Source organism: Palaemon carinicauda, chromosome 43 (genome assembly GCF_036898095.1).
Source record: "Palaemon carinicauda isolate YSFRI2023 chromosome 43, ASM3689809v2, whole genome shotgun sequence".
Classification (NCBI taxonomy): Eukaryota; Metazoa; Arthropoda; class Malacostraca; order Decapoda; family Palaemonidae; genus Palaemon; species Palaemon carinicauda.
The window spans coordinates 21407600-21434827 of record NC_090767.1 but is presented as its reverse complement, the minus strand read 5'-3'; the positions used below and the strand labels follow the sequence as shown (position 1 = coordinate 21434827).

Genomic DNA, 27228 nt, shown 5'->3' with positions numbered 1-27228 from the left:
TCAACCTCACGTATTGGCATACCCTCACGAGTGTGTGCTAATGTCACAGAATACGCCACCATCCCTGCGGGCGAGTGTGCAACTTGAACGTGCCACTATCTTATCACACACTGGTGGGGACACTTGACAAATTCGTGCTTTGACTCGAGCTCGTAGCCTTGTGGAAGTGGCTAATGAACTCGTGCTACTTTTAACTTTGGTTGATACCCAAATTGCTACTAGCCCATGAGTTCAAAACTCTTTCAGAACCTATCCCGTCTTTTAGACGAAAGAATAAAATAAACCTAATATTATACCAAGGTCTGCACAGACAAATATTAATCCCAACTTCCCTACAGTATTATCCCACAAGCTACTGAGAGAGAGTAGCAATTTCAGATATTTCTCTTCAGAGACATGAAAGGAAAGAGGTGGCAGAACCCTATATCTTCACCTCTTCTAAGAGAAGGACACTCCAAAATCTAACCATTGTTTTCTATTCTTGGCTAATGCCATAACCTCTGTATCACGGTCTTCCACTGTCTTGGGTTAGAGTTCTTTTGTTTGAGGGCGCACTCAGGCACACTATTCTCTCTTTATTGTTTATATATGACAGATCTATTTTAAAGTTGTTACTGGTCTTACGATATTTTATATTGTTATTCATTACTTCATATATAGTTTATTTATTTTCTTAGTTCCTTTCCTCATTGTGCTATTTTCCCTGTTGTAGTCCTTGATCTTTTAGCATCCTAACTTTCTAACTAGGGTTGTAGCTTAGCAAGTAATAATGATAATAATTGGAAAAAAGTGACCCGGTTCTCCTCAATAATTTATCAATTATCTTATTGCAGGGTAGATTTATATAACCATTCCCAAATGATTGTCTCTACCCATTTTCTGGTCAGTGTGGGAAGCCAAACAATAAATGTTGGGTAAGACTATTTAAAAAAAAAAAAAAAGTAAGTTATTATTTGTGTCAATAGGCATAAAGAGATGATGATAATGATTTCAATATTTATCCAACATTAGTTTGATCCCACCCTCCTTCCCACACCTATGTCATAGTAATAGTTATTGATGTATGGGAATCTAATCTATACTAATTCTCTACTAATCTACTTATCTTAGAGATTAACAAATCTACTTTCAAAGCTTATAGCACAAATGAATCTGGTCAAGTATTGAAATGATAGAGTTCTTTTTAGAAATTTAATTTTTTTTTGAGTCTTTAAATTTGAATCACTAATAGTTATTTATGATTACATAAAGCAGCAGTTAAAAGTGATAATTATCCATTTATTTCTTCATTTTTGTGGAATTCTTTTCAGGAAGAAGAATAGGAGAGTAACGAGAAGATTCAGTGATTTCTTGGGACTTCATTGTTAATTGGTTGAAAAACACTTGCACTGCGGTCGAATCATCCCGTCCGCTCCCGGAAAATCTACTATTGGCACTACAAATATCAAGGTCTGTGGTTAGGTTAAAGAAAATATATTTATGTAGTGTTAACTCGCCCTACGTTTATGTAGTTGCTGGTCGCATTTGTATGATATACCTTATACCATGTTTTTGAAAGTTTTCATTTATTTTCATTAATGTAGTAAGGGAGAAACATAAGATTTTTTTTTTATTGTTATTGATTACAGTATTGTAAGTACCATTATCAATGAGAAACTACAGAAATGAAAGCAGGTTGCTACAAGCCAAAGATTCCAGTATTGGAAGTAGCCTGGTATGTAAATAAAGCAGACAGAATTTTTAAGCCTAAACCTTTTTAGATAATAACAGTGAGAATCTAAAATGTTTTTTTATATTGTTAAAGGTAGGTCAGTTTTTTTTCAGTCCAACTTTGGATCAAGAAAAAAAGAATAAACTACAGGTATACTGTATAGAATCTTATATAGCATTTCCTTGAGCATGGAATCCTTCTTTTTCAGCTTGGAAGTGACCAGAGTCTGGTTCTCAAGACTTCATTGAAAAGCGAAGGGCATCGGAATGCTCCACATCCAATCCTTTGAGCCGATCTAGATTTCAGGGAATTCATAGAACTTGGTTAATGATTCTTTTAAAGGTATATGATTTTTATGCCGCATTAATTTTAAATTGAAGTCCATCTTTTTGTTTTAGTTCATGTCATTAAACACACATTTTTTGAGTATTGGTCTCAGTGTAACGTTAGTTAAAATGTACTGTACATCTCTCTGTTTGTTACACTAGTAGCTCAGACATCATAATGCAAAAGCCATTATTTTCAAAGAACATTATCAAGATTCACTTTTGACAATCCACAAAAATAATTTGTTGCTTTCAGTATCACGGAAAATACTCAACACTTGTGTGCTTCTAATGTTATCACTTGACATTGCACAGTTCACATTTTTTTTTTATTACCCACAGTTTGAAAACCAACTCAATGTGCATCAAAAATCCATTATAAGTATGAAGCTGTCATCTATATTCCTATATCCTAATATCAATGAATAGAAATTCTAAATGCTTCGTAATCAATGGGTTGTCAACCAATCAACGTATCATCCTTATTAGCCCTACTCAGCAAATTTGAAACCAACAGATGGGTTACAAATAAAGGTAGAACATAATTGCCAAATGGATTATCTCTTGAATCTTGTATGATTAAAAATTCTTAAATAATTCAGGATTGTGGTTTAGATGACCTTTTTATATCAGTATCTAGTTCATGTAAATTGAAACCCTGTTTTCATTTATTACTTTCAGAAGTTGAGCTACCGAGGGCTACCCAGACTTCAGCCCTCAGCAGTGCAGGTGTGCTGAGGCTTTTCAATCGTGTAGGTGAGACTGTCAATAAAATGACCTTCAAAATGGATGAGTCTGACCAGGTAAGAAAATGCCAAGATAGAGGTTTATGTAATGAATTAAGCGTTGGATGTATTTCATCTTGATGGCATTCTTCGCTTCAAATAGAGAACGTTATCTAACCAAACATTCATTCTTTTATCTTTCCCATTTTTATTAATACTGTACTATTGTACATATTGATAATTAGCATTGATTTTATTTTTTATGTCATATCTTCCTTTTACTGTTTATTATTATCAAATAATTTATCAAGTATTTTTTTAGACACTTTTAGGACTCACCTTAAGAATTTGTTCATGAAAATATTATGACATTACTGTAACCCTTTAACAGTCCTAAGCTCATGATAATCGAAGCTATATGCTTCCACTTTTGACGTAATACACTCTGCTGACAAACCTCTTGAATCAAATACTGTTGAGTGTTGATGTTGTAGATTGCAGGACCCTTCAGGCCAGGCACGGGTGGGGAGTACAGTTTGATTGTAAAAGAAATTTAAATGACTGATAGCTGTGGGGTATTTTTCATGATTTAAGTGTACTTATTTTATAGTTTTTCGTTACTTACTAGAAGGCCAGGTCTTCAAAGCATCTAATAAATTGAAAGGCTACTGTAATGTACAATTCAAAGCGCTGTGTAGTAAAGTGTGTTGGAGATCCAGATGAAAAATAGCTGAAGAGGACAGGTGGAGAGTGGAAGATGTGATCAAATGTATGGTGTGATTGAAAGGATTTTTCATCTTGTGATTATTTCGTCGGCTGCTGTTGCTGATTTTGTGTGATAATTGAAAATCCTTTAGTTATTACAAGCTAGAGATGTCAAATGAATCTAGGCTTTAAAATCAGAGGAGCATTTTTATTCATTATTTACTTTATTTATAATTCAATCCCATCAGCACTGCCCCCAACATTTACTTACATTATGATGTGAATTGGCTCTTTTCTTAAACTGCAATGGTAACGGAGGAAACAAATTTATTCACTTCATGTATTAAGTATTTTTTCAATGTAAAGTAGATTGTAACTACGTATTTGTATTTCCTGTACTATACTGCACAATGTTAGTAGTTCTTTTTCAGTGAATGTATGAATACGCGAAGATGATAAAGAAATAAAAAAGAATACTGCACTGTGTTATATAGTGCATGGACAACACCACTTACCATTGCTCATGATCTCTTGATTGCAATCCATGAGATGCAATTATTATTATTATTATTATTATTATTATTTTTATCATTGTTACTTGCTAAGCTACAACCTTATTCGGAAAAGCAGGATTCTATAAGCCCAGGGGCTCCAACAGGGAAAATAGCTCAATGAGGAAAGGAAACGGGAAAATAAAATATTTCAAGAACAGTAACATTAAAATAAAAATCTCCTATTTAAACTATAAAAGCTTTGATAAAACAAGAAGAAGAGAAATATGATAGAATAGTGTGTTCAAGCGTACCCTCAAGCAAGAGAACTCAACCTAAACCCAAGACAGTGGAAGACCATGGTACAGAGGCTATGGCACTACCCAAGACAAGAGAAAAATGGTTTGATTTTGGAGTGGCCTTCTTCTTGAAGCACTACTTACCATAGCTAAAGAGTCTCTTCTCCTGTTACCAAGAGGAAAGTAGCCACTGAACAATTACAGTGCAGTAGTTAACCCCTTGGGTGAAGAAGAATTGCTTGGTGGAGGTACTGTATTTGATTCTGTGTTGTGTTATGAATGTTGTAAAGGAGTTATTAACCTGCATAGCCAGATTTCTTAGTCATAGATCTCTGTTCCAAAGGAGTAGGTTTTTTATATCGCATTGCAGCTGTCCAACCATTACCACTCTGAGTCAACCGTTGACCAATCATGTACTAAATTATTTGTTGAAATAAAAATTAGAATAAAGATAGGTTAAATCACATTGATGTAAGCAGTCTAAAGTTCAACCCATCACAATATGAACAGAATTTGCTGGTTGGCAGCTAAGAAGATAAGCTGTCATGGAAATTTCTAAAGCTTTTCAAGAGCTCAATTCTTTTTTAACAGATTTGAGAAAAAGTTTTTTTGTAAATTTAAAGAATGGTAGAAGATGGTGTAGCCATTTATAAAGCCATTTTTATCAAAAAAAGCTCCAGTGTAATAACTTTGAGTAGGATTTTCAAGAAAGCAGAACGCCAGTCTGCTTCATGTCAGTCGGAACGGCCAACGACCAGTAAAGATGACGCAAATGTTGAACCTGGTGACCCTAAGCCACATTCTTCTCCTCTTCTTCTTCCTTAAATTAATTTGATACCTCTTCAAAGGTACTGCTCAACAACTCTTCTATACAGTAAAAAAAAACTAATATTTATTAGCGTGGTTATGTGTGACTTTTGAGCTTACTACAACTGAGCTTGCAAATTAGGATAAGATAAGCTATGATAGGAATATCAGATTAATTAGGTAATTGTATATGTTAAGAGAGATACGTTCAATAGAATACAAACATTGTAAGTGGCTATTTATCAGGGTTAATTTGATTGAGAGAGAGAGAGAGAAGGGTGACTGCATGCAATCACGACCAGATTGGAATGGTGTTCTTTAAGCTGTCCTGGGTATGTGTGACCCAGAGAGGTCCTTCTTGGTGCATTGTGGGTCAACAGAGAAGGTCGGTTTGGTTACCTGAAGTATGAAGTCTTTCGTACTGGGCCTATTGTGGTGAAAAATATTCTGGTCGTGGGAGAGCTGAAGCTCCCAGAGATCCTAAAGATAGTTGTTCGTGCTAAGTCCGTCAGGAAAAATACAATTTTTGAAGAACTTGTCATTTATCGGGGTTAATTGTGATTGAGACTTCCCCTGTTGTTTCAAAGCATAACCTTGATATTCCATACATTACTGTGGGCTGGGCTAAGGTGTTTCCTATATACAGATTCCAGAGGTGAGCTGGCGTTTCAAGATAGGACTCTCGGCATTCTGTCCGCTTTGCCTGTTGCAATGATTAAAGCGCGGTTGAATGTATTCCTGTAATGCTCTGTCCCATTAAGTGGGTTTGATTTACGCTTGAGGTACTCCAATCATAGCGGTATCATGCCATTGTGGTAGGGTAAAGAGAGCACATTTCGAAGGCAGCTCTCACAGGCATCGTTGATTTAGGAATTAATTCCATGTAAGGTTAATGGGGTCTCTTTTAGGATGTTAGTCAGTCTTAAAATTTTCTTTCCTTTTAATTTTTTTCATGTTTTTATTTTTATTATTATCCCCACCCCCCACCCCCCAAAAAAAAGATTAAATAACATTGATAATGATTCCTTTACCCCTTGGATCCCAGGGCAAACCCCAGACACTGTAATGACCTCTGCTAATATGAATCAAAATAATTCTGTTGGCAACTTTGGCAATAAAGAAAATCACTCTGATCAAATTTTTTGAGTGCAATGTTATCACTCTGGAACCTTTTGTTCACTCTTTTGTAGAACCCCAGGGGGGCTCAAACCATTTGTGGATAAAAAAAAGAAAATATAAAAGTTCTAATTAGTGTTGGTATTTCCTGCAATATGAATTATGAAATATTTTGCAACTTTTTAATACTTTTCAGGAAAAATTAAAAGGATGAAATGAAAACTTTCAAATAACAAAATAGACTTTTGAAATCTGTTACTTTTGCTGACCCTTCCAAGGTTAGAATTGCCGAGATAAAATTTGAAAATAAGGAAATCTTGGCCTGTGTAATCATGTAACACCCATGAATGCAAACTTGACTTCATACCAAGGACACTGATCTCTGAGGGAATGAAAAGGAAATTGCTTCCAGCATCATAGCCAAACCAGTCTGGCGTGTTGCTCCCCACAAGGAAGAGGCCTAACAAGATGGTTAAGGGCTATAGGTGTCTGGAAAAAATGTTGGCACACTTCTTCAAGGGAATTTGAAAAGATATAGTCGTTGTTTGCCAGGTAAAGCTGGCAATGAATCGCCAGCAGTGTTGCTTACTAACTTTGTATTTTCCTCTTCCGATGTTATTGAAAAGGTATCTTCATACTAGATACTGTATTTAATCAAGCTAGAGGAATAATTCATTGAAGAGATGTGTACGAGATCTAAAAAGGGGACATATTGAAGAGGTGTCCTCCCAATGAATTAATTTGTCCTCAAATGACATCCTCACCCTGTCCTATGTTATAAATGCTATTATCTTTGCCACATTAATATCAAATGCACTAAATGGCAAAAGAAGTTTCATCTGTTCTTAAGTTCCATGACTTCTCTATATATTGTTTTAGAAAATAAATTTAGTTTTCATTGTAAAGGAACTCACTCTCCAAATTTCTGGCTATCCTCAATGTAAACAGGAACAGGCAATCTTTGAAACAGAAAATATTGAACAAACAACCTTTGGTGCAGTTAGGAAAAAACTTTTGGGTAATAATAATGCCCAAGGATCAGCTGATTCAAGCTTTTTGTCCTATCCATGTGGTCTTATTTCTAGCTCCAAAACTGTGCATACCTCTGCAAGACCTAATTCACTGAATAATGATCAATCCACCTACTCTGCGTTAATTCGCTCTAAATCATTGTGTTCTTCGGCCATTACTCAACTAAGAACAAGTATATGCATAAGATACTGTAACTAGAAATGTTAAAAGCACTGGAACTCTAGATTATCCATATAATCAAGACACTCAGATTCCTGTACAGAACAGGTTTGACACACTAGCCACTTTTGATACCTCCAAGGATATAGAAGGTCCCTTTGATATTTAACATTTCAGAATTTCAGTTATCTGGAGTTGAATTACATCTGAATAATAACTCCTTTAGTATTTATGATATATAAAATCAGCCGTCTTATAACTATAATTTGCTGAATTTAGCCAAACAATTCCCCGTTAAGCAAGATGATTTCCTATTAATTGGAGACTTCACTGCCCACAATCCCTTCTGGGACGCTAATTGTGTTACTTGGATGCAAATGGTTGTAAAGCTGAACAAATAGTGAATGATCATAACCTCTGATAATTATTAAACAAGGGAGATACTAGCACATAATATTCTGAAACTAATGGAATATATTCATCAATACTTTTAACATTGTTCCAACAATATTATTGATAGGTTTAAATAGAACATCGTAAGACGACCATCATAGCAGTGTCCATTTTCCTGTTTTAATGACCATCGTAGGACATACACCAAGTCCTCCCATTCAACATTATAATACAAATAAAGCTGACTGGTATAATTTCAAGTTTTATACAGGTCAAGTGCCTTCCTCTAATTATTCACAAGATCATCATGAAACAAATGTTTTCAATATTAATCTTACCCGATAATCATGTAGCTGTCAACTCTGTTGCCGACAGAAATCTACGGTCGGGATACGCCAGCGATCGCTATACAGGTGGGGGTGAACACCACAGCGCCATCTGTGGTCAGGTACTCCAGTACTTCTTGTCAACACCACCTCAATTTTTCCTCTGTCGTGCCTCCGGCTAGACCTACATGGATACACTGTTGATTCTGGAGTTTTTGCTCACGATTTGGTGATGTATTTGCTCTAGAGTTTAGCTTTCGCTATTCAGGAAGTTTTATCATTAGCTTAGCTAGCTTTTGGAATTAATTTGATTAATTATGGTGACGAAGAGAGTATGAACTCTCTTTCACTTTTCAATGGCCGACCCTTCCCTTAGACGGAAGTGTTGGTGTCTAAGAGAGTATAGACTCTCTTTCTTAATTTTGCTTAACAAAAGTTATAGATTTATTTCATATCTCTCCGCCTTTTATAGGCCTCTTCGATTAACTTCCTTTTATTATAAACTTATTAAAATTAATTTTTATATTTGTTTATATTCGACCTTTCCTAATAGTAGGCGGTCTTTTCTTGGTACCGAAGTTAATTAACATTGAGCCCGTCATTTCGTTTTTACCTGTTAACATATTATGCTATTTTAATGTTTTTGAAAGAATTTCTTTGATAGTCTCGTACTGTTTTCAAAGTTGAACTAACGTTTTGTTTTGTCTCTGCAGTTGTTGACGTTCAGAACGTTCAACTTGCGCTCTATCGTTACGATAGAGAGAGAATTTTCACGGTGTCACGTTGCAGTAAGAGTAAACCTATTCTAGCGTTTTGTTCATTCTTTCTTAGCTTAATGGTTTTAATTCTAATAAAGGAACTTTTTATTTGGGAAATCTTTCAGTTTTTTTCCTTTAACAATAATATGTTTTAACGATATATATGATTGGGCTCATCTCTCAGGTTCTAAGTCAAGAGAGAGAGAGAGAGAGATAGAGACGGAGGGAGAGAGAGGAGGATAAACGTTTCGTTCAAGCGAGTAACGTTGTTATCGTTTTTGCTCTTCTCCCTAGTCTCTTAAGGGGAAGAAGGTAAACGTTTCTAGAGTTTTATTCTTGTTCTCAAGCTTTATGCGGTGAGAGATTTTAAACGTAGTTTATTTGATCTAGTGTTTAGTCTCTTTCCAGCCACTGAATTATTTATCTTTCATTATATTTTTCTGTTACATTGTAATTCTGTTTTCGCAATTACTAACTTTTAAGGAAGGATAGAATTGCGTGTTTCAGGTACAAACCACTTAAAGTTTCGAGTTCAGTGAAATAAGTGCAAACAGAAAATCAAAAGTGATAAAGTGATAAGCGCAAAGTGTTACAGTGTTGCGTTCGAGGGTTCGTCTGTTCGTGCCAGTTGTTCGCCTAGTCTGGGACCTCTTACAAGCTCCCAAGCCCAGGGGAGAAGTAATGTCGAAGGACTTATGGGTTCAGCAGGCCTTGATCGACGAACAGACGTTTCCCTCCGTGGTTTCGGGTGTATCTACACACGTTGCCGACGTGATCACCCCACCCACACTAAGACGAGAGAGCCCTTTTATTCCTCGTCTGCGGAAGAGGTTTCTCGCAGAAACCATGGACCAAATCTTACAGCTTTTAAGTGCAAGTCGGTCCCTTCCGCGGAAGTCCAACTCCTAGGTGTAGCCATTAGCACTGGGTCAGTTCGGACTTGCTGCAGTACGACAACTGCACACCTCCCAGAGAGGCAAGGTGGTATCGCAACAGGCAGTAGCTCCGTCTGTTGCCGCACCAGCTGTTTTAGACCCTCAGTCTCAACGGACAGTAGCTCCGTTTGTTGTTGTCTTTCTTAAACTCTAGTGGTCTATGCTGCAGACAATGCAGTCTCAGCTTGCGGTGTTGATGCAGGAGTTTCAGGCAGAGAAGGTTAACACACCTCCTCCTGCGAGCGCTCCTCCACCTCTACGCAGTCCAGCCTGCCAGACGTATGATGTTGAGGTTCCTCAAGCTACCTCCATGCGTGAGCTGCCGCATTGGGAGTTGCCAGATACCAGCTCTGTGCAGCAACCTCCACTTTCCTTGAGGCAGGAGCCTCTTGCCACGCGGCAACCTCCTCAACACTTGAGGCAGGAGCCTTATGCTTTGCAGCAACCTCCTCTACCCTTGAGGTAGGAGCCTCATGCGTTGCGACTACCTCCTCCATCCTCGAGGCAACAACCTCTTGCGGTGTGACAACCTCCACCATCCTCGAGGCAGCAACCTCAACTCCACCTCTGCGCAGTCCACCCTGCCAGATGTATGATGTTGAGGTTCCTCAACCTACCTCCACGCGTGAGCTGCCGCATTGGGAGTTGCCAGATACCAACGCTATGCAGCAACCTCTTGCGTTGCTGCAACCTCCACCATCCTTGAGGCAGCAACCTCAACTCTTGCGGCAGCCACCTCCACTCTTGAGGCAAGAACCTCAACTCTTGAGGCAAGAGCCTCAACTCTTGAGGAACCTCATGCTATGAGGCAGCCGCCTCAACGCATGCAGCAACCGCATTCTTCACAGCATGAGCCTCTCTCTGCGCAGCTACCTCCTCAACCCTTGAGGCAGACGCAACTCTTGAGGCAGGAACCTCACAGGAGCCTCATGCTATGCGGCATCCTCCTCAAACCATGAGGCAGGAGCCTCAGGCTATGCGGCATCCTCCTCAACCCATGAGGCAGGAGCCTCATGCTATGCGACGTCCTCCTCTACCCATGAGGCAGCCTCATGCTATGCGGCATCCTCCTCAACCCATGAGGCAGGAGCCTCATGCTATGCGGCATCCTCCTCAACCCATGAGGCAGGAGTCTCATGCTATGAGGAGCCTCATGCTATGCGGCATCCTCCTCAAACCATGAGGCAGGAGCCTCATGCTATGCGGCAACCGCCTCAACCCATGAGGCAGGAGCATCATACTATGCGGCATCCTCCTCAACGCATGCGGCATAAGCCTCTTCCCTTGCAGCTTGAGCCTCATCCCATGCAGCATGAGCCTCATACCATGCAGCATGAGCCTCATCCCATGCAGCATGAGCCTCATCCCATGCAGCATAAGCCGCACGCCATGCAACATGCTCTGCTTACCTTTCAGCATGCTCTACATACAGCATGCTCTGCATACAGCATGCTCTGCATACCTTACCGCATGCTTCTCAGTCACACATCTTTGGTTGTTGCCAACTCACTAGACTGTCAAGCAGTTTCATAACGTTGCCTTCTAGTCTGCTGCTTTTGCACCAGTGAACCCCTCACTGAGAGAACTTAGCTTTTCTCGGATATGGTTCCTGTAGATGAGAAAGTGCTATTCTCCCTCCTTCTGATATTCCCTTGAGGACTCTGTCATTTGGAGAGGAGCCTTTAGCTGCGTAGCCTCCTATGGACTTTTATTTAAGCATAACATGCTTCCAGGGAAGGTAATGGTTCCACTTCAGTCGCTAACCCCGTCTGTTACCACACCTGCTCCCATAGACCTTGAGCTGTGTTGCAAGACATGCAGTCCTAGCTTAGTCCTTGTTAGAGGATTTTTTGTTTACGGAGTCAGTGTGTCACTGGGAAGACGTTCAACAACCAGCAGAAGTGACTTGTTGTGACGCAGTGCGGCAACCTCAGCAACCCAATAAGGAGTTGTCTGTACGACCCAGACAGTCTAGACAGCTTCGGGTTGTCACTGTACTTCCTCGCTTCCCCATGGTTGACAGTTCACAGACTGAGCATCAGTACCATGATCTTGTGTCCGGCTCCGTCAGACGACTAGCTTTTAAGAGCTCCCACAAGTCGTCGCTGTCTGGAGATTCTCAGATGGACTATGGATCTGACCAAGGAACTGGGCCTCCTGGTCAATTTTGAGGAGTCCCAGCTCGTCCCATCCCAGACCATTGTCTACCTGGGTATGGATCTTCAGAGTCGAGCTTTTCGGGCTTTTCCGTCGGCCCCAAAGATCTACTAAGCCCTAGTTTGCATCCAGAGCATGCTGAGAAGGAACCGATGCTCAGTCAGGTAGTGGATGAGTCTAACAGGGACACTTTCATCGCTGGCCCTGTTCATCGAGTTAGGGAGACCCCACCTCCGCCCCCTTCAGTATCATCTAGCGGCTCACTGGATTAAGGACATGACGCTAGAGACGATCTCAGTTCCTGTTTCCGAAGAGAGGAGGTCTACTCTCACGTGGTGAAAGAACAGCTTTCTTCTCAAGGAAGTCTACCTTTGGCTGTTCAGAAACCCGACCGCCGTCTCTTCTCTGACGCATCAGACACGGGCTGGGGTGCGACTTTGGACGGACAGGAATGCTCGGGAACATGGAATCAGGAGCTAAGGACACTTCACATCTTTTGCAAGGAGCTGTTGGCGGTTCATCTGGCCTTGATAAACTTCAAGTCCCTCCAGCTTAACAAGGTGGTGGAGGTGGACTCTGACAACACCACAGCCTTGGCTTACATCTCCAAGCAGGGAGGGACTCATTCGTGGAAGTTGTTCTAGATCGCAAGGGACCTCCTCATCTGGTTAAAAGATCGAAAGCTCACGCTGGTAACGAGGTTCATTCAGGGCGATATGAATGTCATGGCAGATCGCCTTAGCCGGAAGGGTCAGGTCATCCCCACAGAGTGGACCCTTCACAAGAATGTTTGCAGCAGACTTTGGGCCCTGTGGGGTCAGCCAACCATAGATCTGTTCGCTACCTCGATAACCTAGAGGCTCCCGTTGTATTGTTCTCCGATTCCAGACCCAGCAGCAGTTCACGTGGATGCTTTTCTGCTGGATTGGTCCCATCTCGACCTGTATGCATTCCCGCCGTTCAAGATTGTCAACAGGGTACTTCAGAAGTTCGCCTCTCGCAAAGGGACACGGCTGACGTTGGTTGGCTACGCTCTGGCCCGCGAGAGAATGATTCATAGAGGTACTGCAATGGCTGGTCGACATTCCCAGGACTCTTCCTCTAGGAGTGGACCTTCTACGTCTACCTCACGTAAAGAAGGTACATCCAAACCTCCACGCTCTTCGTCTGACTGCCTTCAGTCTTTCGAAAGACTCTCAAGAGCTAGGGGCTTTTCGAAGGAGGCAGCCAGAGCGATTGCCAGAGCAAGGAGGACATCCACTCTCAGAGTCTATCAGTCTAAAGGGGCAGTCTTCCGAAGCTGGTACAAGGCCAATGCAGTTTCCTCATCCAGTACCACTGTAACCCAGATTGCTGACTTCCTGTTACATCTAAGGAACGTAAGATCCCTTTCAGCTCCTACGATTAAGGGTTACAGAAGTATGTTGGCAGCGGTTTTCCGCCACAGAGGCTTGGATCTTTCCACCAACAAAGATCTACAGGACCTCCTTAGGTCTTTTAAGACCTCAAAGGAACGTCGGTTGTCCACTCCAGGCTGGAATCTAGACGTGGTCCTAAGGTTCCTTATGTCATCAAGATTTGAACCTCTCCAATCAGCCTCTTTTAAGGACCTCACATTGAAAACTCTTTTCCTCGTGTGCTTGACAACAGCTAAAAGAGTAAGTGAGATCCACGCCTTCAGCAGGAACATAGTTTTCACATCTGAAACGGCTACATGTTCCTTGCAGCTCGGTTTTTTGCTAAAAACGAGCTTCCTTCACGTCCTTGGCCTAAGTCGTTCGAGATCCCAAGCCTGTCCAACTTGGTGGGGGACGAACTGGAGAGAGTACTTTGCCCAGTTAGAGCTCTTAGGTACTATCTAAAAAGGTCATAATCTTTACGAGGACAATCAGAAGCCTTTTGGTGTGCTATCAAGAAGCCTTCTCTTCCAAGGTCTAAGAACTCAGTTTCTTACCTATTCAGGCTCCTGATTAGGGAAGCACATTCTCATCTGAAGGAAGAAGACCTTGCTTTGCTGAAGGTAAGGACACATGAAGTGAGAGCTGTGGCTACTTCAGTGGCCCTCAAACAGAACCGTTCTCTGCAGAGTGTTATGGATGCAACCTATTGGAGAAGCAAGTCAGTGTTCGCATCATTCTATCTCAAAGATGTTCAGTCTCTTTACGAGAACTGCTACACCCTGGGACCATTCGTAGCAACGAATGCAGTAGTAGACGGGGGCTCAGCCACTACATTCCCATAATCCCATAACCTTTTTAACCTTTCTCTTGAATACTTTTTATGGGTTGTACGGTCGGCTGAGAAGCCTTCCACATCCTTGTTGATTTGGCGGGTGGTCAATTCTTTCTTGAGAAGCGCCGAGGTTAAAGGTTGTGATGAGGTCCTTTAGTATGGGTTGCAGCCCTTTATACTTCAGCACCTAAGAGTCGTTCAGCATCCTAAGAGGACCGTACGCTCAGTAAGGAAGACGTACTTAATAAAGGCAGAGTAATGGTTCAAGTCGTCTTCCTTACCAGGTACTTATTTATTTTATGTTATTTTTGAATAACTAATAAAATAAAATACGGGATACTTAGCTTCTTTGTTAACATATATGCTGGTCTCCACCCACCACCCTGGGTGTGAATCAGCTACATGATTATCGGGTAAGATTAATATTGAAAAATGTTATTTTCATTAGTAAAATAAATTTTTGAATATACTTACCCGATAATCATGATTTAATTGACCCACCCTTCCTCCCCATAGAGAACCAGTGGACCGAGGAAAAAATTGAGGTGGTGTTGACAAGAAGTACTGGAGTACCTGACCACAGATGGCGCTGTGGTGTTCACCCCCACCTGTATAGCGATCGCTGGCGTATCCCGACCGTAGATTTCTGTCGGCAACAGAGTTGACAGCTACATGATTATCGGGTAAGTATATTCAAAAATTTATTTTACTAATGAAAATAACATATTTCTATGTAAACTTCATTATACAAGCAGCGGACAAATTTCTGTCTCATACTAATGCCCAACTAATGAAACACTTGGTCCTTTGGTGGTCAGACACAAAGGTAATTATTAAACAAGAAGCGCACAATTGGAAGAAATTTAGAAACTTATAATAAAAGTCTTAAAGATTTGAGTACACATACTGGTCCTGTCTGAAAAAAAAAACAATTGATTATTAGTCCTTGGTTAGCATTTATATTTTTTTTATAATTTTCTCAACGAGGGAGGAACAGACAAAAGATGTTAGGTATTTTATAGAAGGGAATAGGAAAAAGGACAGTGTTGAGGTCATTATGATTTGAGGTTCAGAAGACCAACTGAAAAATGTACAGTAGCATCCCATCGAATGGGTACGCTGGAAAGTTGGGTTATAGCATTCATAGTGGCTGTTTCATAATGCTATAACCTCCAGCGCACCAAGACTGGAAGCTCCACGAACAGGGTGGTGTCTGTTCAGTCTACAATTGCGCATAATTTTCCACCAAGCTAGCATGAAAAGTGATGCAGATACCTTTCACCAGCTACTACAGGAGACCAGGAGGGAGTGTTGTCATGTAGTAAATTTTTCCTCTAATTCCCATGCCACTTGAATTCTGTTATTTCTATTTTTCATTTAGAATTATTCATTTTTATTGGGTTCTGGTGTAGGAGATGTAAATAATGAATAAATTAACATTACAAACTTTTAAGAACAAGTGTACATGTGTATTTATGGAAGACATTGAATTAATTCCATTATTTCTGTTGGAAAGAAAAAACTTTTAGTTTACAAGGATTTTAGTTTACGAGATTGCTCCCAGAACTATTTAAACTCAAACCGTGACAAAAATACTTTATTTTTCTTGTTTCCTTTCCTCACTGGGCTGTTTTCCTTGTTGGAACCCCTGGGCTTATAGCATCCTGCTTTTCCTACTAGGGTCGTAGTTTAGCAATTAATAATAATGATAATAATACAGTATTAATAATAAGAAAGTACTACTGTATGGATTGTTTGTGAAGAGATTTTTTTGGCTCACGTATTTACAAAGAAAAGCAGGATATATCACAGATGCTATGGCTATTGTCATGAAATATACTTTAGAGGTAAGAAGACAACCTGTATCTTTTTGCTAGTTTCTCTCCCTAACCCACAGTATAATGTGAGTAAGCGTTGTTGAAATATTCTAAACCAAAAATTTCAAGATAGAAATTGTTTCAATGTTTTTAGTGGTGTGTGCTCTATTGGTTACTTAATGACTACAAAAGGGTTGAAATGTTTACATGTGATGTGAATCAGATGAGGTGTGAAAACCCTAGTCTTTGTGACAGGGATGATACCATGCCAGGGGAAAGAAAATTAGGTTTTATATTTACTCATAGGAAGAAGTGACCATTTTTAGTGAGTTGATTGCCATTTTAGATATTAATATATAATTTCATTGAAAATCTTTTCAAAATTTGTCTGTATTGTTTCAGTATAGAGTATAAATATGGAAGTTATATTGTTTATTTAATTTTTATCTTTGTAATCTAGTTTAAGGTATTGAGATTTACAAAGCCATACCCTTACGACACTCGGAGCAAATATGTTGTACCTAATACCAGTTGGTAACTTGGTGTCCTCTTGTTAAGTTGCACTCCTTTTGCCTCTCACATGCTTCCAGGCTGAAGGACAGATACTGTCCTCTTTTTGTTTTAGATTTTTTTACTTTAAGCGCTACGTCTTCGTTGTGTTAGGTACTTGATACTTTTTCTTATTCAGTTTTTTTGTAGTTTTAAGGCATGATACTTTCAAATGTTATATACTCTTTCTTCCACATTGGAATCTATTTACTGTAAAAGGCAGTGTTTCTCTCACAATATTTCAATTTGGCTAATTATGAATGAGAATAACCAACATTCAGTTATTAAAGTAAGTTTGAATTAGGCCTGATTGAGTACAGTATTGGAAAAACAGGTATGTAATCGCTAAAGTGTTAGCAACCTACCTAAGCTTTGCTGGCGATTTAGCCTATAGATATTTGTGCACAGTCTTCAGTGTTAATTTTTTCTTGGATTTAAGATGGTCTTTCACATGTTTAGGATAATAAATAATCTATGTTCAGGAAATAAGGGATGACTACATACCGTACATACATATACCAAGGCACTTCCCCCAATTTTGGTGGTTAGCCGACATCAAACAAATGAAACAGAAAAGGGGACCTCTCCTCTCTACATTCCTCCCCTCCTGACAAGGGACTAGTTCGGCTGGTACTGCTATGGGTGCCACAGCCCACCCTCCCACATTATCCACCACAGATGAAGCTTCATAATGCTGAATCCCCTACTGCTGCTACCTCTGCGGTTATCTAAGGCACCGGAGGAAGCAGCAGAGCCTACCGGAACTGTCACAATTGCTCGCCATTCATTCCTATTTCTAGCACGCTCTCTTGCCCCTCTCACATCTATCCTCCTATCACCCAGAGCTTCCTTCACTCCATCTATCCACCCAAACCTTTGCCTTCCTCTTTTACTTCTCCCATCAACTCTTGCATTCATCACCTTCTTTAGCAGATAGCCATTTTCAATTTTCTCAACATGGCCAAACCACCTCAACACATTCATATCCACTGTAGCTGCTAACTCATTTCTTACACCCGTTCTCACCCTCACTACTTCGTGCCTAACCCTATCTACTCGAGATACACCGGCCATGCTCCTTAGACATTTCATCTCAAACACATTCAATTTCTGTCTCTCCGTCACTTTCATTCCCCACAACTCCGATCCATACATCACAGTTGGTACAATCACTTTCTTATACAGAACTCTCTTTACATTCACACTCAACCCTCTATTTCTTACTACTCCCTTAATGGGGAAATATCATTCATGGAAATGTTTTTGTAATGTTCTTGCTTTCATTGGGTCTTAAAAGAACTATTAAAATACTTATTTGATAGTTTTGTTTTTTGCTATGGGAACATAGCCTTTCCTCGATTGAAGTTTATCTTATTAAAAAGTTGTTAATATTCTAATAAACTGTCTCTGGTATGATGAATATGAGACTAAAAATGTTCTGACCATATAATTATTTTATGTGGTAGATTAAATGGAATTTTGATGAGGTCTCTCTTTACCTCTATATGAAAAGGGTTACAAACTTAAGATTCAGGTTACTTAATTAAAGATCAAGTTTGAGAGTGAGTGCGGTACAGATGTATAATCCGTATTAATGTTACTTTGCTTATTTTCGTACCAGTACTGTATGAGTATCGATTTCATTGAGATTGATATAAGGGTTACACACATGGAAATTCTGGAATTAGGAGTATAATAAACCAAATTTTATGAACTTAAACTTAATGGAATAAGGTTGTTTATATCTTGATAGCTTTGAACGGTAATAGATTGGTGACTATTCTAGTAAGACGCTGTAGTACTGCATTATGAAAGAATACTGTACATACTAGAAGGAAGGATGTATTTTAATACCATGATTAGAATTTGTTTATGATTTAAGCTTTATTCTGAATGATAATGCCAGTAGAAGTATCACTGTAATTTTAAATATTTAACTTAGCCGGTGAATATATAGCTGCAACTCTGTTGCTCGACAGACAAAAACTGTACAAAAAAACTCGCCAGCGATCGCTATACAGGTTGCGGGTGTGCCCATCAGCGCCATCTGTCGGCCAGATACCAAGCTCTATGTAAACAAAGACTCAATTTTCTCTCTGTCGACGTGTCGACAAGACGTACTTTACTCGCTGTTGCTAACTGGAGTTTTTCACATCATCTTTGGTGAAGTACTATATTCTGGTTTTGAGCTTTCGCTGTGCAGGGTTTTTCTTCAAATAAATCCTTGAACTCTTTTTTGTATCGGATTCATTGTTGATGACTTAGATCGTTTTTTTGAATTTTCCCTTGACCAATTCAAAATGGCTGACCCTTCACAAGTTCCCAAATTTAGAAAATGCAATGCTAGGGACTGTTCTAGGCGTCTTCCGAAGGCTTCTATCGACCCTCACACTGTTTGTTCCAATTGTCGGGGTAAAACCTGTCAATTGGAAGATCGGTGTGAGGAGTGCGTGGGCCTTTCGGAATTCGATTTTATCGAATTTGAAAAGTACACACGCAGGCTAGAGAGAGATAGAATTAGGAGAAGTTCTTCTAGGTCTATTGATGTTTCCTCTCCTCATGCCCCACAACCTATTCCTTCCCCTGTAGTGGTTGTTCCTAACCCCCCTCCTAGCACTCAGGAACCATCGATGGCTGACATGATGCGTGCCATCCATGCCCTGGGGGAGAGAGTTGAGTCCCTTGCAAGTGACCGCAATCAACTCATGGCGGATGTTGAGGAGCTTAAGTGCCAAAGTGCAGTGGGAAGTGATAAAGTGCCAAGTGAAAGTGTTGTGAACAGTGTTGCGCTTGAGGGTTCGTCTGTTCGTGCCTGTCGTCCTCCTAGTCCGGGACCTCTTGCAAGCTCCCAAGTCCAGGGGAGAAGCAATGTCGCACGACGCATGGGTTCGAGAGGCTTTAATCAGCGAACAGACGTTCCCTCCATGGTATCAGGCGTATCTCCCCAAGATCGCCCCTACCTACGTAAGACGAGAGAGCCCATTTATACCTCGTCGTCTGAAGGTGTTTCTCGTAAGAAACTTTGGACCAAGGTCTCACGACCTTTAAAACGTAAATCGGTCCCTTCAGGACAAGTCCAACGTCCCGGTTGTAGCCACTGGGTCAGTTCGGACTCGTTGCCGTCATCTGATGACTGCTCACCGCCTAAGAGAGGCAAAGCGGTACCGCTTCAGTCACTAACACCGTCTGTCGCCGCACCTGCTCCCGTAGACCCTAAATGGGCTTTGCTGCAAGACATGCAGTCCAAGCTTACGTCTTTGATGCAGGACTTTCATGCGGAGAAGGTTGCTGCCGTACCTTCTAGCCAACAACCTTCCAAGCGATCGGTTGTGCGTCCTGTTGACGCTGAGGTAACCTTCTCGCGTCTACCAGTTGAGGTGGTTCCTCCACCGATGCGATCCAGTGTGGGTTGCCAGCCGCACGTTGACGTTAAGCGACGCACGGAGGTGGTTGTTGACGTTCAGGACGTTCAACAACCATCAGAGATGACTTGTTTTGACGCGGTGCGTCAACCTCCGCAACCCGGTGTGGTTTCCACTGCTCAACCCAGTCGGTCTAGACAGTCTCGGGTAGACGCTGTGCGTCCTCGCGCTCCCATGGTTGTTGACAGTTCACAGACTGTGCAGCAGTTCCATGACGTTGCGTCCGGCTCCGTCACGCATGCACCAGTGCGACCGGACTAAGCGAACCAGACGTTGCCCACTCCGTTGCCGTTTCCTCATCAGTTTTCGGATGAGGAACTTTCTGATGATGATGTTGCTGAACAACAAGACGATCAACAATCAGAACTGGACGAGCCTAAGTCAACTCAACCATCTTTGGACTTTAGAAAAGTCTTGGCTATTTTCAAAGAGTTGTTTCCTGACCAGTTTGTTTCTGTGGCTCCTCGTTCTCCGCCGTCAGAGTTTGTATTAGGCATGCCTTCTGCCGCACCTGCCTTTACTAGACTCGTCCTCGCACGCTCGTCTAAGAGAGCTTTGCGGCTGATAGGAGACTGGTTAGAGTCCAAGAAGAGTTTAGGGAAGACAGCATTTGCCTTTCCCCCAGCTAAACTCTCTTCTAGATCGAGCGTCTGGTATGCCACGGGAGAAGTTCTCGGCTTGGGAGTTCCTGCCTCTGCCCAGGGCGACTTCTCAAGTCTTGTAGACTCTCCCCGCCGCCTTGCCATGAGACGCTCGAAGATTTGTTGGTCATCATCGGACCTGGACCACCTTATGAAAGGGATCTTTAGGGCTTTTGAAGTCTTTAACTTTTTAGACTGGTGCTTAGGAGCCCTGAGCAGGAAAATCTCTTCGACAGATAAAGATATTTCTTTGCTCATTATGTCCTGCATGGACAAGGCCGTCCGTGATGGGTCCAATGAGCTAGCTGCCTCATTCACGTCCGGAGTCCTGAAAAAGCGAGAGTCTCTCTGCTCGTTCCTGTCTGCTGGAGTTACACCATGCCAGAGATCTGAGCTTCTCTTTGCTCCCCTTTCCAAGTGCCTGTTTCCAGAAGGCTTGATAAAGGAAATTGCAGCTTCGTTAGTGCAGAAGGACACTCACGATCTAGTTGCGTCCTCAGCTCGCAAAGCTCCCCCTTTGCCTTCATCTTCCGCTAGACCGAGGATAGACACTCCAGCGTCTCGCTTTATTCCACCTTTTCGTGGCAGAGCCTCCAGCAGAGGAGGTGCTCGTGCCGAAGGGAAGCGAGGGAAGAGGAAAGGATCCAAGTCCTCTAAGGGCAGAGTATGACTGCCCGCAACTTCAGACAGCAGTGGGAGCCAGACTCAAGAACTTCTGGCAAGCCTGGGAGAGGAGAGGCGCAGATTCACAATCTGTGAAGTTGCTCAGAGAGGGGTACAAAATCCCTTTTGTACGCAAACCCCCTCTAGCAACGTCTCCCATCGATCTCTCTCCCAGGTACAGAGAGGAAGAAAAGAGACAAGCCCTGAAACTGGAAGTGTCTCTTTTGCTAGAGAAGGGAGCGGTGGTCAAAGTCTCGGACCTTCAATCACCGGGATTCTACAACCGCCTCTTCCTAGTTTCAAAGAAGACAGGAGGGTGGAGACCGGTGCTAGACGTCAGTGCTCTGAATGTCTTTGTCACAAAGACGAAGTTCTCCATGGAGACCACAAAGTCAGTCTTAGCAGCGGTCAGAAGGGAAGACTGGATGGTCTCCCTAGACCTAAGGGACGCCTACTTCCACGTCCCCATTCACTCAGACTCCCAACCTTTTCTGAGATTCGTTTTCGAAAATGTGGTCTACCAGTTTCGGGCCCTGTGCTTTGGCCTAAGCACAGCTCCTCTCGTGTTTACGAGGCTGATGAGGAATGTGGCCAAATTCCTCCACTTATCGGACATCCGAGCCTCCCTTTATTAGGACGACTGGCTTCTCAGAGCCTCTTCCAGTCGTCGCTGTCTGAAGGATCTCAAGTGGACTCTAGATCTGACCAAGGAATTGGGACTCCTAGTCAATTTGGAAAAGTCGCAACTGGTCCCATCCCAAACTATTGTGTATTTAGGGATGGAGATTCAGAGTCTAGCTTTTCGGGCTTTTCCGTCGGCCCCCAGAATAAGTCAAGCCCTGTTATTCATCCAGAACATGCTGAAGAAGGAACGCTGCTCAGTCAGGCTGTGGATGAGTCTGGTAGGGACGCTGTCATCCCTGGAACAATTTGTGTCACTAGGAAGACTACACCTCCGTCCGCTTCAATACCATCTAGCTTTTCACTGGAAAAAGGACAAGACGCTAGAAGCGGTCTCGATCCCGATTTCGGAAAAGATGAAGTCTTGTCTGACTTGGTGGAAGGACAATATCAACCTAAGAGAGGGTCTTCCCCTGGCTGTTCAGACTCCCAACCACGTTCTCTTCTCGGACGCATCGGACGTGGGCTGGGGCGCGACACTAGACGGTCGGGAATGCTCAGGACTGTGGAACTCGAGTCAGAGGAGCATGCATATCAACTGCAAGGAGCTGTTGGCAGTACATCTGGCCTTGAAAAGCTTCAAGTCTCTCCTTCGAGGCAAAGTGGTGGAAGTAAACTCAGACAACACCACGTCCTTGGCGTACATCTCCAAGCAAGGAGGTACCCACTCACTGACGTTGTACGAGATCGCAAGGGACCTGCTCATCTGGTCAAAAGGTCAAGACATCTCCCTAGTAACGAGGTTCATCCAAGGCAACTTGAATGTCATAGCAGATTGTCTCAGTCGGAAAGGGCAAGTAATTCCAACAGAATGGACCCTCCACAAGGATGTGTGCAAGAGACTTTGGGCCACTTGGGGCCAACCAACCATAGATCTCTTTGCAACCTCGCTGACCAAGAGGCTTCCAATCTATTGCTCCCCAGTCCCGGACCCAGGAGCAATACATATAGATGCCTTCCTCCTAGATTGGTCACATCTGGATCTCTACGCATTCCCACCGTTCAAGATTGTCAACAAGGTACTGCAGAAGTTCGCCTCTCACGAAGGGACAAGGTTGACGTTAGTTGCTCCCCTCTGGCCCGCGAGAGAATGGTTCACCGAGGTACTTCGATGGCTAGTAGACGTTCCCAGAAGTCTTCCTCTAAGGGTGGACCTTCTACGTCAGCCTCACGTAAAAAAGGTACACCAAAGCCTCCTCGCTCTTCGTCTGACTGCCTTCAGACTATCGAAAGACTCTCGAGAGCTAGAGGCTTTTCGAAGGAGGCAACCAGTGCGATTGCTAGAGCAAGGAGAGCATCCACCATTAGAGTCTACCAGTCGAAGTGGGAAGTCTTCCGAGACTGGTGCAAGTCAGTTTCTGTATCCTCGACCAGTACCTCTGTAGCTCAAATAGCTGATTTTCTCTTATACCTGAGAAAAGGACGATCCCTTTCAGCTCCCACTATCAAGGGCTACAGAAGCATGTTGGCATCGGTCTTCCGGCATAGAGGCTTAGATCTTTCCAACAATAAAGATCTTCAAGACCTCCTTAAGTCTTTTGAGACCACCAAGGAGCGTCGTTTGGCTACCCCTGGATGGAATTTAGACGTGGTGCTAAGATTCCTCATGTCAGACAGGTTTGAGCCGTTACAATCAGCCTCCCTGAAAGATCTCACTCTAAAGACTCTTTTCCTGGTATGCTTAGCCTCGGCTAAAAGAGTCAGTGAGATTCATGCCTTCAGCAAGAACATCGGATTTTCGTCAGAAAAAGCCACCTGTTCGCTACAACTTGGTTTTCTAGCCAAAAATGAGCTGCCTTCTCGACCTTGGCCTAAATATTTCGATATTCCCGGCTTATCGGAGATCGTAGGCAATGAACTAGAAAGAGTCTTATGCCCTGTGAGAGCTCTTAAGTTCTATTTAAAGCGTACCAAACCTTTACGAGGCCAATCTGGAGCTTTATGGTGTTCAGTTAAGAAACCATCTTTGCCTATGTCAAAGAATGCTTTATCATACTTTATCAGATTGTTAATACGAGAAGCTCATTCACATCTGAGTGAAGAAGACCGAGCTTTGCTTAAGGTGAAGACGCACGAAGTTAGAGCTGTTGCAACTTCCGTGGCCTTTAAGCAAAATAGATCTCTGCGAAGTATAATGGACGCAACCTATTGGAGAAGCAAGTCAGTGTTCGCGTCTTTTTATCTAAAGGATGTCCAGTCTCTTTACGAGAACTGCTACACACTGGGACCATTCGTAGCAGCGAGTGCAGTAGTGGGTGAGGGCTCAACCACTAAAATTCCCTAATTCCATATCCTTTTAATCTTTCTCTTGAAATGTTTTTAATGTTGTTTTTATGGGTTGTCCGGAAGGCTAAGAAGCCTTTCGCATCCTGGTTGATTTGGCGGGTGGTCAAAGTCATTTCTTGAGAGCGCCCAGATTAGGGGTTTGATGAGGTCCTGTTGTATGGGTTGCAGCCCTTGATACTTCAGCTCCTAGGGGTCTATCAGCATCCTAAGAGGATCGCGAGGCTCCGTAAGGAAGACGTACTTATAAGGCAGAGTAATCATTCAAGTCGACTTCCTTACCAGGTACCTATTTATTTTGTTTTTGTTATTTTGATAACTTCTGAAATGAAATAAAAACTCTTAGCTCATAAAATGTAAACATATTTTACTGGTCTCTACCCACCATCCTGGGTGTGAATCAGCTATATATTCACCGGCTAAGTTAAATATATAAAAACGATATTTTAATTATAAAATAAATTTTTGAATATACTTACCCGGTGAATATATAAATTAAATGACCCTCCCTTCCTCCCCAATAGAGACGCAGTTTACATAGAGCTTGGTATCTGGCCGACAAATGGCGCTGATGGGCACACCCGCAACCTGTATAGCGATCGCTGGCGAGTTTTTTTGTACAGTTTTTGTCTGTCGAGCAACAGAGTTGCAGCTATATATTCACCGGGTAAGTATATTCAAAAATTTATTTTATAATTAAAATATTTTGTGTCAATATTTATAGTTTGAAAAATATTCCACAGTGGTTTGAAGAAAAAACTCAACAAATTGAAAGTTTGGATGCCCAGCTGCAAAAACTTCATCTTGCCATGGAAGGTTTGGTTGCGTGTCATCGTGAATTGGCTGTTAGTACTCCATCTTTTGCCAAATCAGCAGCTATCCTCAGCAGTGTTGAGGTCGTGCCCTTCATCAGTTAGCAGAGTCAACTGAATGCACTCACACTATTCATCATGCACAGGTTTGTCTTCATTTTTCTATTGTTTTATAAACAAAATACTGTAGCAAGAAATTCACTGCAAAAACATCTAAAAATCTGCCAGGAGTAATAAAGATATCTAGTTTTCATTGACTCCAAAGTTATGGGGGTCTTATTTTTCCCTCTTTATATCCATCTGTCTGTATTTGTCAATGCACCATTCACGCTGACCATGTTTGCAAGGGATTAGTAATATGATCTCCAAAATATGATTCAAATGATCAGCTTTCACTGAAACTTTTATCTGGAACATTTTGTTCTTTAGCAAATCATAAAATATGTCCTGCCATTCACGTATGAATTCAAAGTTTCTTTAGAGCCCTTATTCTAGCAAGTAGAAGTGTGTGAGGATCCAAGTTACCAACTCAGTCGTGTACCTTACATTTTATTTGTCTAAAAGAGTGGCTAGGATTGAAGGAAGGCGAGCTTTTGAAGCAGGAAGGTGTAAAGTAAATGCAAAAATTGAGGCTCAATGAGAGGATTTCTTAATCTGGGATATGCTCTGCATCAACAGCACCTTTACTGAATGGAACACTTACCTCTAGATCTAGATCTGACTCAAGTCAGGTTAGGGTTAGAAATAGGGCAGATTAGTTCAAGATTACTGCCTTTAATTGTAGATCCAGTGACCTTTTGAGGTTTCACAAAAGAAACTATAATGTTAAGAGCTTTTAAAGCTTATCGCTATCAAAACTTGAATTGTTAAGTTCTTTATCCACTCTGGATTTCACCCTGAACTAAAAGTAAGTTTTATTTTGTGCTATGAACTTTTAATCTAGTTAGCAATCACAGTACTGTAACATACTTTTTCATAATAGGGACAGAGAGGGCTTTTGCTCTCTGTATAATGTTTTTTAAATCACAATACTGGCCCAGACACGAAACAAAGAGAATATGTGTCATGATTTCCCAGAAACAATTTCTTTGAACAATCTACTCAGTAATTACTAACAAATCCAGATGTCATCTATGAACGCACTGAAAAACCTAAATTGAAGAATCTGGAGTTTGTGGCTGTTGTCAAGCTGAAGGCAACACAGACTGAGAGACTAAAGTTGTGTGCATCAACTCATGCCATTAATCACCAAGATGTTTCATTTCTTTACTAGAGGCATAAGTCTATTGAAAGGATAAAAAATGGGAAGTTTTTGGTTTTCGGGGTCAATATTGATAAAAGGAGCTTGCAATATGGACATCAGATTGATCTTAAAACCTAGCAATATTGTAAACAATTCCACAGTGTAACCAGACTGTATGAAAAAAGATGCATCTGTCTCATTTAATTGAAGATTTTTCTTCTAGTTGAAAGCTAGTTCTATTAATAGTTTAGGGGATAAAAGTTTTAACTTGTACGTTTGGAAATTTGCTGGGATTTTCTTTTGCTATAACGGCTAGTTTTAAATTTTAAAGTTTGCTTAGTATGGAATTATTTTTTTTATGGTGGTAACTATTTTCTTATTTATCACTTTATTTAGCATTGGCCATGAATAGTACATACACATACATATACCAAGGCACTTCCCCCAATTTTGGGGGGTAGCCGACATCAAACAAATGAAATAAAAAAGGGGACCTCTCCTCTCTACGTTCCTCCAAGCCTGACAAGGGACTAGTTCGGCTGGTACTGCTAGGGTGCCACAGCCCACCCTCCCACATTATCCACCACAGATGAAGCTTCATAATGCTGAATCCTCTACTGCTGCTACCTCCGCAGTCATCTAAGGCACTGGAGGAAGCAGCAGGGCCTACCGGAACTGCGTCACAATCACTCGCCATTCATTCCTATTTCTAGCACGCTCTCTTGACTCTCTCACATCTATCCTCCTTTGAATAGTACTTTTGATTATACAGTTGAGTGATTACCTAATTATTTGTGAAGGGTATTGAAACTTTGATCCAATCAAAGGACTTTTAATGTTACTGTTACGCAATTGACTGTTTGATGCTTTCACAGGCTGATGCTGACTTTTACCACTTGAGTGAGATTACCAGAGACTATATCCAGTTGATTGGTGCTGTCAAGG

General features: G+C 41.5%; 2 long non-coding RNA genes across 2 annotated transcripts in view; one reads left to right on the top strand and one right to left on the bottom strand.

The window, feature by feature from the left end:
• The window catches only part of LOC137633657 (uncharacterized), a 244598-nt gene that overhangs the window by 150809 nt on the left and 66561 nt on the right, over positions 1-27228 (bottom strand). The window lies entirely within an intron of this gene.
• LOC137634007 (uncharacterized) lies at positions 1939-27228 on the top strand. The gene is made up of 4 exons (XR_011042414.1): positions 1939-2034; positions 2719-2840; positions 24972-25186; positions 27159-27228. It is a non-coding gene; the product is annotated as an uncharacterized lncRNA (long non-coding RNA).